The sequence below is a fragment of the Protopterus annectens genome, chromosome 17.part0 (genome assembly GCF_019279795.1).
Source record: "Protopterus annectens isolate FY-2018-M chromosome 17.part0, PAN1.0, whole genome shotgun sequence".
Taxonomy (NCBI): domain Eukaryota; kingdom Metazoa; phylum Chordata; order Ceratodontiformes; family Protopteridae; genus Protopterus; species Protopterus annectens.
The window spans coordinates 381720873-381731699 of NC_056751.1; positions in this window are offsets into that span (position 1 = coordinate 381720873).

The following is a 10827-nucleotide window of genomic DNA, read 5'->3' on the forward strand; positions in this document are numbered from 1 at the left end:
GAGGCACCGCCTTTGTGGAGTGGGACCACTGTTGCTGTACGCCAGTGTTCAGGTACATATCCCGAAGTAAGGCTAAGGTTAAATAGCATTTTTATGTGTGGGTTTAGCTCCTCTTGGAGTTCACGTAACATGCAACCTGGGATACCATCAGTTCCCATTGATGCTGTGTTTTTAGCTTTGTTTAGGGCGGTTCTCACTTGGACATCTGAGATGACATGGAGATTACATTCAGCTGGGATAAGTATTTCTTCTTTTGGGGGTGAGGGAGGGGAGAAATTTCCACTGAACCTGTCAGCCAGAATGTTGGCAATATCTGTGGGTTCAGTGTATTTTTTGTTGTTGTGAACCAACTCTGAGCATATCTGAGGGTTTCCGCCCAGGTTTCTAACATAGCTGAAGAAGGCTTTGTGGTTATCTTTAGTGTCCTTAGCAATTTTTCTCTCAAAGTTGGCCTTGGATGTTTTTATGAGAGAACGTAGTTTTCTGCTAATGTTGATCAGAGATGTCTTCCCTTCATGGGATTTTGCTCTGACGTGCAGTAGCTTCCTTCTTTTGTTATACAATTTGTTAATGGCTGAGGTCCACCAGACAGGACGCTTGCCTTTGGCGGAGAGGGACTTGGATTTATTTGGGATTGCATGATCCATGCATTCTTGGAGATGTCCATAGAAAGCATTTGTGAAGGATTCGGCATTGTGGGATGTGGTATCCACTGGTACAGTAGGCTTAAAGGATACCATCTCAGTCTTAAGAAGAGTGAAGTCTGCTTTTGAGAAGTTTTTCACTGTGGTCTTTTGTGCTGGGGGTGGAGGTGGGATATGTATATCAAGGGTGATTAGTTTGTGGTCAGATCTCACTAGTGAGGGGTATACTTCCGGTGTGGAGCATTTTGTCCCCATGTTTGTGATGATCAGGTCTAGTATATTATCTCCCCTAGTGGGAGAGGTGACTAGTTGTTCCAGTGCATTTGAATTTATGAATTCCAGGAACCTTTGGGCTAGGGTATTAGGGCTAGAATAATGTACCCAATCTATGTTTGGGTAGTTGAAGTCTCCCAGTATGATGGTATTTTGTGATACATTCATATCCTCCAATGTCTTCAGGAAGGCTGAGTGGGGTTCTTGAGATTGGGAGGGTGGTCTGTAACATGCTACCAGTTGTATAGCAGTTTTGCCTATGGTTAGTTGCACCTGTAATGGTCTCTGATGCTTCATGTGTTGCTACTAACCTGGAGGTGTGGGTGTCCTTGATGAATATGGACACTCCCCCTCCTTTTGTGGTTCGGTTCGGGTTTTGGGGCCGAAAAGCATGATACGAGGTATAGCCTGGTAGCACTGGGGTGCTCTCAGGAGCCTTGAACCAGGTTTCAGTTACTGCACAGACGTCGATGTTCTCCATGCTGAGGAGTGCATCAAGTGCCTGCATCTTGAGATTTAGACTTCTGGCATTGAGCAGCATTACCCTTAGTTTTTTCCATTTTGTTTTCTAAGGAGGTGGGTTTGTCTTTTGAGCCTTGCCTAAAAAGGCACTATGGGGTGGCAAGAGCCTTAGCCAATATCCGGAAGCCCAGTGGTGACAGGTGTAAGCCATCCCTTGAAGCAGCGTGGCTTGTCCAACATGTCATCCCAGGCAGACAGACATTGGATCCCCTTAGAATGACACCAGTACTTGAGCCAATTATTAAAGCTGATCATCTTGTCTTTGTATTGTGGTATCATTCTTGGTGAGGGCAAGATGCTGCTCAGGGTCAGGGTCATACCAGCCTGGGCTACATAATTGGAGAGCTCCTCTATGTCTCTTTTCATGTAGTCCAGGGAGGTACGTCTCAGGTCATTCACACCAGCATGGACAATGACGGAGTCATATTTGTACTTGCTTTGGAGTGACTTGAGTGCGTGTGTTATGTGGCGGATCCTAGCTCCCGATAGCTCACAGTCACCCTCTCCTTGTTCAGCCTGGTCAGCGGGACATCAGTGTGTCTGACTATAGAGTCACCTATTACTAGTGAATCAGGCATGGTGTTTGGCCTTAAGGGCTGTGATTGGTTGACACACTGATTTATTGAAGTATGTGTTGCATGTGCTTTGTTTTGAGGTGGTGGATTTTTGGATGTCTGCTTTGGGAGCCTCTGTTGTTTTGGTAAGTTTTTTGTTAGAGCCTCCGAGTATGTCTTTGTGTTTTTATGTGTTTGGTTTGCAGTTGTGGTAGGTCTATGTGGGACTGGGATTGTTGTGTGTGTGGTTACCATCTCCTCCTGTCTGGTCATGCCAGCTCTGAGTTGAGAGAGTTCAGCCTCCAGTCTGGCTATATAGTTGCATCTCTCACATGTATTTGTGTTTGTTGGGAGGAGGAGAGGGTTGTCTGTGTACATGAGACAATTGTAGCATTGTCTCAAGATACCCAGATTGACCAGCTGAACTGGAGAGGACACCAGTAATCTACCACTCGACATGCTAGAACAGTATAAGGGAGTGCTGTACCTTTAAGGGAAGTGGATATTAACAGGGGTGGTAAGTAGATGTAGTGCTTTACTTAGTACGAGAGTGCTTACTTAGTAGAGAAGTATTGAGAACAAGTGCTAGGCTTATAATATAGTGAGTAGTCTGATTATACTAAGAGTAGAGCTTCCTTAAGGGAAAATTTGAAGAGCAGACCTGGCGGAGCCAGAAGAAGTTGAACCGGCGCTGCGCTATGCGCACAACCGCACAAAGCTGTGCAAATGCGGATTTTAAACAGTGAACTACAAAACAGCTAGAAATGGTCCAAAACAACCAATTACTACAGCTTCTTGTGCTGAGGTCACTTCCTACAGGGACAGGTAGGCTGCTCAAGGCTCCCCACTCCCACTGGTGAGCAAAGAAACTTCCTTCTATCCAAGTAAGGTAATGGACAACACAGGAACTACACCACAGCCCAGAATACAGCAATGCCTGTAAACTGGTCTAAACTAGTCGAGGAGAGGCGGGAAAACAAGGATTATTTTTTTGTTTTTTTGATAGAAACACACAGAACATGCAGAAACAGTGATAAATCAGTTATAAAGGCTAGCACACTTTAGTGGGCAGCCTCAACAGTTAAATTAAACAAACAAACAAACAAACTTTTGATCAAATTCGACTAAAATGTAACTTTAAGTGCAGATTTTAAAATAATGCAGCAAACAGTTAAAAAACAGTTCAAGCTAGTTCAGGGTAAGCTACAGAAGCTATTCCAAGTGAAAAAAAAACAAAGATACTTAAATCCAGAAAGTAGTCGCTTTTCTGAGTTCCCTGTAGCTAGGACCACTCTGCAGGACCAAGAGGAGCTTGTCTGAGCAGTATAGCCAGAAAAAACGCCCAAAGGCGGATTTTAAACAGTGAACTACAAAAGAGCTAGAAATGGTCCAAAACAACCAATTACTACAGCTTCTAGTGCTGAGGTCACTTCCTACAGGGACAGGTAGGCTGCTCAAGGCTCCCCACTCCCACTGGTGAGCAAAGAAACTTCCTTCTATCCAAGTAAGGTAATGGACAATACAGGAACTACACCACAGCCCAGAATACAGCAATGCCTGTAAACTGGTCTAAACTAGTCGAGGAGAGGCGGGAAAACAAGGATTTTTTTTTGTTTTTTTGGGTTTTTTGATAGAAACACACAGAAAATGCAGAAACAGTGATAAATCAGTTACACAGGCTAGCACACTTTAGTGGGCAGCCTCAACAGTTAAATTAAACAAACAAACAAACAAACTTTCAATCAAATTTGACTAAAATGTAACTTTAAGTGCAGATTTTAAAATAATGCAGCAAACAGTTAAAAAACAGTTCAAGCTAGTTCAGGGTAAGCTACAGAAGCTATTCCAAGTGAAAAAAAGCAAAGATACTTAAATCCAGAAAGTAGTCGCTTTTCTGAGTTCCCTGTAGCTAGGACCACTCTGCAGGACCGCGAGGAGCTTGTCTGAGCAGTATAGCCAGAAAAAAACGCCCACAGGCGGATTTTAAACAGTGAACTACAAAAGAGCTAGAAATGGTCCAAAACAACCAATTACTACAGCTTCTTGTTTTGCTGATAGTATTGCAGAGGCCATTAAAGACTGCCCACAAAGCAATGTTGAAGTAAGGTGGAACTACATCCATGACACCATCTACAACTCTGCCATGAATATTTTGGTAAAAGAGAGGCAGAACCCAGACTGGTTTGAAGCAGGAATCACTTTGATTGAACCAGTGCTCACAGCCAAGCAAGCCGCAGTGCTCAACTATAAGAGGGAGTCTTCAGAGGCAACTCTGGCTGCACTCAGAAAGGCCAGAAATGATGCCCAGTGGATTACTTGACAATGTGCCAATGACTACTGGCTGAACCTTTGTCATAGCAACCAACTTGCCGCTGACTTTGGTAACATCAATGCCATGTATGAGGGGATAAAGAAAGTCTCTGGCCCCAGCACAGTCAGCATTATGCCTCTAAAGTCTGCCTCATGTGACGTTATTACAGACCGAGACAAACAGATGGAGAGATGGGCAGAGCATTCTCAGGAGCTCTACTCAAAGGAGACCTTTGTTGCTGATGCAGCAGTCAAAAACACAATTCCAGCAATGCCATCGGCTCCCTTTCCTTTGGTAAAGCTCCAGGAAAGGATGGCATCCCCCAGAGGTCATCAAGGCTGACAGGAAGTGTGTGTTCTCTACAACCACCTGCATGAGCTCTTTTTACAATGCTGATAGGAACGAACAGTGCCCCAGGATATGTGTATAAGAACAAAGGAGACCAAACTACAACAACTACCATGGAATAGCCCTCCTCAGTGTTGTTGGGAAGGCCTTTGCCTGCATAGTTCTGAACAGGCTGTAGTCACTCATGGAACGTGTTTACCCTGAAGTGCAGTGTGGATTCATTGTGGGAAGGTCCACCATTTATATGATCTTCTCACTAAGGCAGCTGCAAGAGAAATGTCATGAGCAAAGGAAAGTATTGTACATCACCTTCATTGAGTTAATCAAGGCATTTGATTTAGTCAGCAGGAAAGACCTCTTCACCTTGCTACAGAGGATTGGATGCCCCCCCCCATACCCCTGAGGATGATGATATCTTTCCACGAGGACATGCAAGGTGTCGTACAATATGATAGCTCCTACTCAGGTCTATTGCCAATCAGGAGCAGAGTGAAGCAAGGGTGTGTAGTTGCTCCTACACTCTTCAGCATCTTGTTCTTTCTGCTTCTGTCTCATGCCGATAATGAGTCCAAAGACTGTGTATACCTCCACACTAGAAGTGCTGATAATCTCTTCAACCTCGCATGCCTTTGAACAAAGATCAAGGTGCAGACAGTACTGATCAGAGAGCTGTTATTTGCAGATGAAATTGCCTTGACTGCTCACACTGAGTAAGCATTACAACATCTCATAAGCTCATTCACTGTTGCTTGCAAAGAGTTCAGCCTCACAATCAATCTCAAGAAGATCAGCATCATGAGGCAGGATGTCAGCAGTACCCCCTGCGTCTTCATCGGTGACAATATTCATGAGGTGGTGAAGGACTTCACTTACTTGGGCTCCACCATTGCCAGTAACCTCTCTCTGGATGCCGAGCTGTATTCCTGGATTGGTAAGGCAGCAACAGCTATGGCACACCTAACAGTGAGGGTCAAGTCCAACTCCAAACAGATCATCAATACCAAGATGAAGGTGTACCAAGCATGTGTGCTTAGCATGCTGCCCTATGGTAGTGAAACATGGACATTGTCCTCCTGCCAAGAATGTACGCTCAATGTGTTTCATTTACACTGCCTCAGAAGGATCCAGGGCATCCCTTGTCAGGGCCACATTCCAAACAAGAACATCCTAGAGCAGGCTGGGCTATCAAGTATGTTTGCCCTGCTCTCCCAAGCACTTGTGCTGGCTTGGTCATGTCAGCCATATGCAGGATGGTTGGATTCCCAAAGACCTTCTGTATGGTGAGCTTCTCATCAGCTCTAGACCCATGGGAAAGCCTTTTCTGCACTTCCAAGATGTCTGCAGGCATGACATGAAGGCAGGCAACATCAGTCCTACAGGCTGAGAAGTCATAGCCACAGACCATACTACTTGGAGACTGGCTATCAAGACAGGTAGCCAGAAGAGCGAGAAGAAGAGATAGGAGCTGTTAGAGGAGAAGCGAGAGAGCAGATGGCAGAGGACAGCTGCGGTATCTGCACAGCCAGGCATCAATTATATCTTTACAAAACTCTTACAGAGACTTCCAGTCAAAAACTGGACTTCACAGTAACAGCAGGCACTGCATTTCAACCATCGACTGATTTTATGAAGCAATTTTATTGTCTCTTGAGAAATGACAACAATATACTAGGTTAATTACCACCAGAGTCTTTATAAACCTAGCCATGAAACCCATCCCAATTGTGTTCCTATGTATCATGGGTGCTTATTAGGCAGGAGTATGTTAGTTAGGAAGTTTGTAGAGGTTATGTGGAGGGGCTAAGTTAGTTTGGGCATTACTGTCTGCTTCTGTCTGTTAGAGACATGGGGGCCAGATCTGAATTGAATTTCCCATTTCCTATCCAATGGTCAAGGCTATGCTTTAATAGGATTAGGGACGGACTCTGTTTCAAATGGATGGGGAGCCTGTTCCAGATCTTGGGGATCCTCTGAGATACATATCTGTTTCTTCAACATGTCTAGTTTATGTCACAAACAAAATTTAAATCCTTGGATCTAGTGGTTCTGATGTTGTTTGTTTTGTGAATGTGCAAAAGCTCCATCAGAGCAGGATCCAAGGATGCCTTGGATGCCAGGCATAGAATGACTCTTAGTAACCTGTAGAAGACTGAGTATAGAGATAGGGCTTTAAGGCGATCTGTATAGGACAATGTGCTTGTACCCTTGATTCTCCTGATAAGGTACCTTTGTGGGTGTTCCACCTATTGCATATGTCTGGTAGGTACATGCATAAGGCGACCTTATACTCAATGGGTCTGATATGTGTCAAATAAAGTGGCACTATGACTTCCATGGACCTAGATGCCATGCCTTTGCTTATAAGTTGGCTATATTGATTCATTTTTTTACTGCCTTTGCCACATGTTGGTCAAAGACCAGATTACTGTCTACATCTGTTCCCAGATCCCTGACTACCGGTTCAACTCTTAGGAGTATCTTAGTGATGAGTAATTAGCCAGGGTGGCAGTTTTCCTAAAAGGCACTATAATGAACTTCATGGCATTGAGTTTTAATCTGTGACTTCCGCACCAGTCATTTGTCTGTTAGACCCCTTTGTAACATGTTTGTATCATGGGGAAAATCTATATCTCCCTGTCTGCAGTCATCTGTGAACATGGCCAGCCAAAGGCCCTTAACATTAGCCTTTACTTCCAAGAAGTAGATACCAAATAGGAGCAGTCCAAGTATGGAGCCCTAAGGTTTCTTAGTGAAGGTGGTCTCACCAATTCTGATTTCCTGGGTCCTGTCTGTGAGCCAGCTGGCAATCCTGTGAGTTATGTATTGGTTTATGCCCAGTTTGGTGACATTGTCAACTATACCCAAGTCGAGTATTGTTTTGAAAACCTTAGCAAGGTCCATTAAGTGGTATGCACCATTTTCCCCTCATCCATTGCCTTCTCAATGAAATCAACCAGGTTTAGTAGATATGTCCTTCTCCTGACAAAGTCAAAGTGGGTTGGGTCCAGTGTATGAAGGTTGCTTATGACTGTTGATCATTTCCATGATAATTCATTCCATGGCTTTGCATATTAGACAAGTCAGACTAATAGGTCTGTAGTTTCTGGGGTCAGTTGATGTTCCACCCTTGTGAAGTGGGATAACTATTGCAGTCCTCCATTTGCCTGCTACAAAGCCTGTTTTTAGGCTATAGTTGAAAAATGACTTAAGTGGTACTGATAGGTCATGTATCAAGCTATTTAGGATACATTCTGGGATATCATCAGGGCCCATTGAGACTGCATTTTTGGCCTTAGGGAATGCCTCCAGGACCTACTCCCTGTTAATTGATATTTTTTGGGAAAGGCAGGGGGAGCAGGGGGTGAAGTTTGGACTTAATTTGTCAGCCAGCAAATTTGCTCTGTCACTCTGCTCAGTGATGGTGGCAGCAGTGTCTACCAGTTTGTCACACTGATGTGTGCTGCCTTTGAGCTTTCAGACATAGCTGTAGAAGGCCTTGTGGTTGTCTTTAGCCTACAGGCCTATGTTGACCTTGTAATTGACCTTGTTGTAGTTATAAAACTAGATTTGAACTGAATAATGATCAAACAAATAGGTCACTGAAAAGTTAGGAAAAAATTTAGATGAAACATGGTGGTGTTAGACATATTCATCTTTGGTAATACTGTACATGTGCTGCTCTCTAGACCCTTTTCAGCCATGACCAGAGCCAAAAACAGACACGTATCATTTACACAGAGCATTTGCATCACAAAGTTAACTTCTTATAATAGTCATATTTTAAAATGTAAACATATGTGTACAGAGAGTTTTATTTATCTACTCATTGTTGACCCAGTTATTTCCATTTGGCTAGTGACATCTATTCAGGGGAGGTGGTAGTTATACTGACTGGGGAAATTCGGCAAGTGTACTGGGGAGCTTCCCTTTTCAATTTAATATCCAGTTGAGTGACACTATTTATTCTTATGTATGATAGAGTCTGACTTTCAGGGGACTTACCATCCTCCTCTGACTATATGGATCTCTATATTGAACATTCTGAATTATTTCAAATTAAGGTGGTCCCTCGGATGGTCTTGAGGAACATGACCTTGTAAAGATATTCAGTGAATGAGAACCTTCAGACTCTTCAGTGTTTTCCTGGCTGGATCTGATGGAGACGTGCACTTCTATTTTACTTCCTGTTTCTTCTGGAGTAGCTGAACTTAGTGTTGTCATGTGGAGAACTCTATGGAATCTCACCAATGTACAATTACCAGCTAAAATTTATGCTTCACCTGTTGCAGGGACCCTACCACAAATAATGCCCACAACTCCTATTTTGGGATCCAGACATCCTGCTCATTGGATACTTAAGCTTAATGATTCTACAATTAATAGGTATGAGTTATGGAACACTGTTTAGTCCCTTTAAGGCTATCTGTTTATTATGTTCATGCCCTAAAACATTGGGGGGCAGAGACCTTTGCAGAATTAACATTAGATAACTATGATGTTGCTAATTAAGTTATGCAAGCATACTATCGCTGCAAGCATACTCTTGTATGACAATCCCTGGAATTTGTATTCAGTACAAGGCAAAAGTTATTATACTTAATATAAAATAGTGGGACATTTCCAGATATTGGAAATGTACTCTGCTGATATGTCTTCCTTTTCCTGTGAAAACTGTGCTAGATTGTTTGATGTCTAGCTTCTGTTGAATAACAGGAAATTGTGGTCTGGTGGATAGACTTTCTGGGTTAGTCTGAAATCAGATTGTAATACTATACAACATGTATCTAATATATTGCACGTCGAGGTGCACATATAAAATATTCTGGGCAGCCTTAATCATAGGTTAGGGCTAGCTGCCCTTGGGGGCCATTTTAAGCCTAGCCAATGTCCCTTTTTGTGATCAAAATAACCTATCCCACTTGGTTGTAGATTGGCCTTACCCATCCTGTGGTATATAGATATAGATAAATAGACATAAATATATATATATATATATATATATATATATATATATATATATATATATATTACCCCAATTCAGAAGAATTTAGATCCCTAAACTGAGTATTTCTGATGCAATTTGACTTGCTGATGTGCAGTAAATTTATCAGTAATAGGTCAGAGGATGCCTTGTATGCCAGAAGCAGGTCACCTGTTAGCAGTCTGTGAGATACAAAGTATAATGACAGGGCTTTAACTTGGTCCATATATGACATGTTGTTTAGGCCTTGTATCCTTTTAGTAAGGTATCTCTGTGGGGGTTACAGTTATTGCATATAGCTGGAAAGATACATGCCAAAGGGGGCATTGTATGCAATGATTGTCCTAATGAGGGCTGAGTAAAGGGGGATAATGACAGCCCTAGATTTAGACAATCCATTTGTTTATAATATGCACAATACAGAAGGATTTTCTTACAACAATAGACACATACTGGTCAAAAGTTAGGTCACTGTTCACATATGTTCCCAAATCCCGAACAACTGGATCAACACTTAGTGGTGCATTGCCAATGTGGTAGTTCCCTAGAGTAGATGACTTCCAAAGGATACAATAATGGATTTTTTGACATTTAGTTTCAGCCCATGATTTTGTCACCAGTAATTTATTTGAGACAAACTTTCCTGCAGGTTGGCTAAGTCATTTAGGGATTCATTACTGCTTCTAGCTTGGACTCATCTGCAAATTTAGTCAGTGAGTTCCCTTGGTTTTTACTTCAGAAAAGTAGATGCTGAACAGGAGAGGTCCCAGCACAGAATCTTTGGGGATTCCACTGGTGACTGGTCTCTTTGTGGAGGTAACTTCCCCTATTTTGATTATCTGCATCCTGTGAGCCATTTGGCAATCCAGCAGGTGACATAATGGTTTATTCCCAGTTTATTTAACTTTTCCATAATTCCTAAGTGGGGAATTGTGTTAGAATCTGTGGCCAGGTCGAGGTATACAGCATGGGCCATTTTGCCTTCGTCCATTTCTTTGATGGCCTTTTAAAAAAAAGTCACTAGGTTGACTAAGCATGACTTGCATTTGATGAGTCCAAAGTGACACGGGTCTAGTGTTTGGAAGTTCCTTATGTCCTGATTGACCAATTCCATGATATGATTTTCCATGGCTTTGTATATGAGGCTGGACAGAATTATAGTTCTGTAATTGCCTGGGTCTGTGGAAGGTCTTC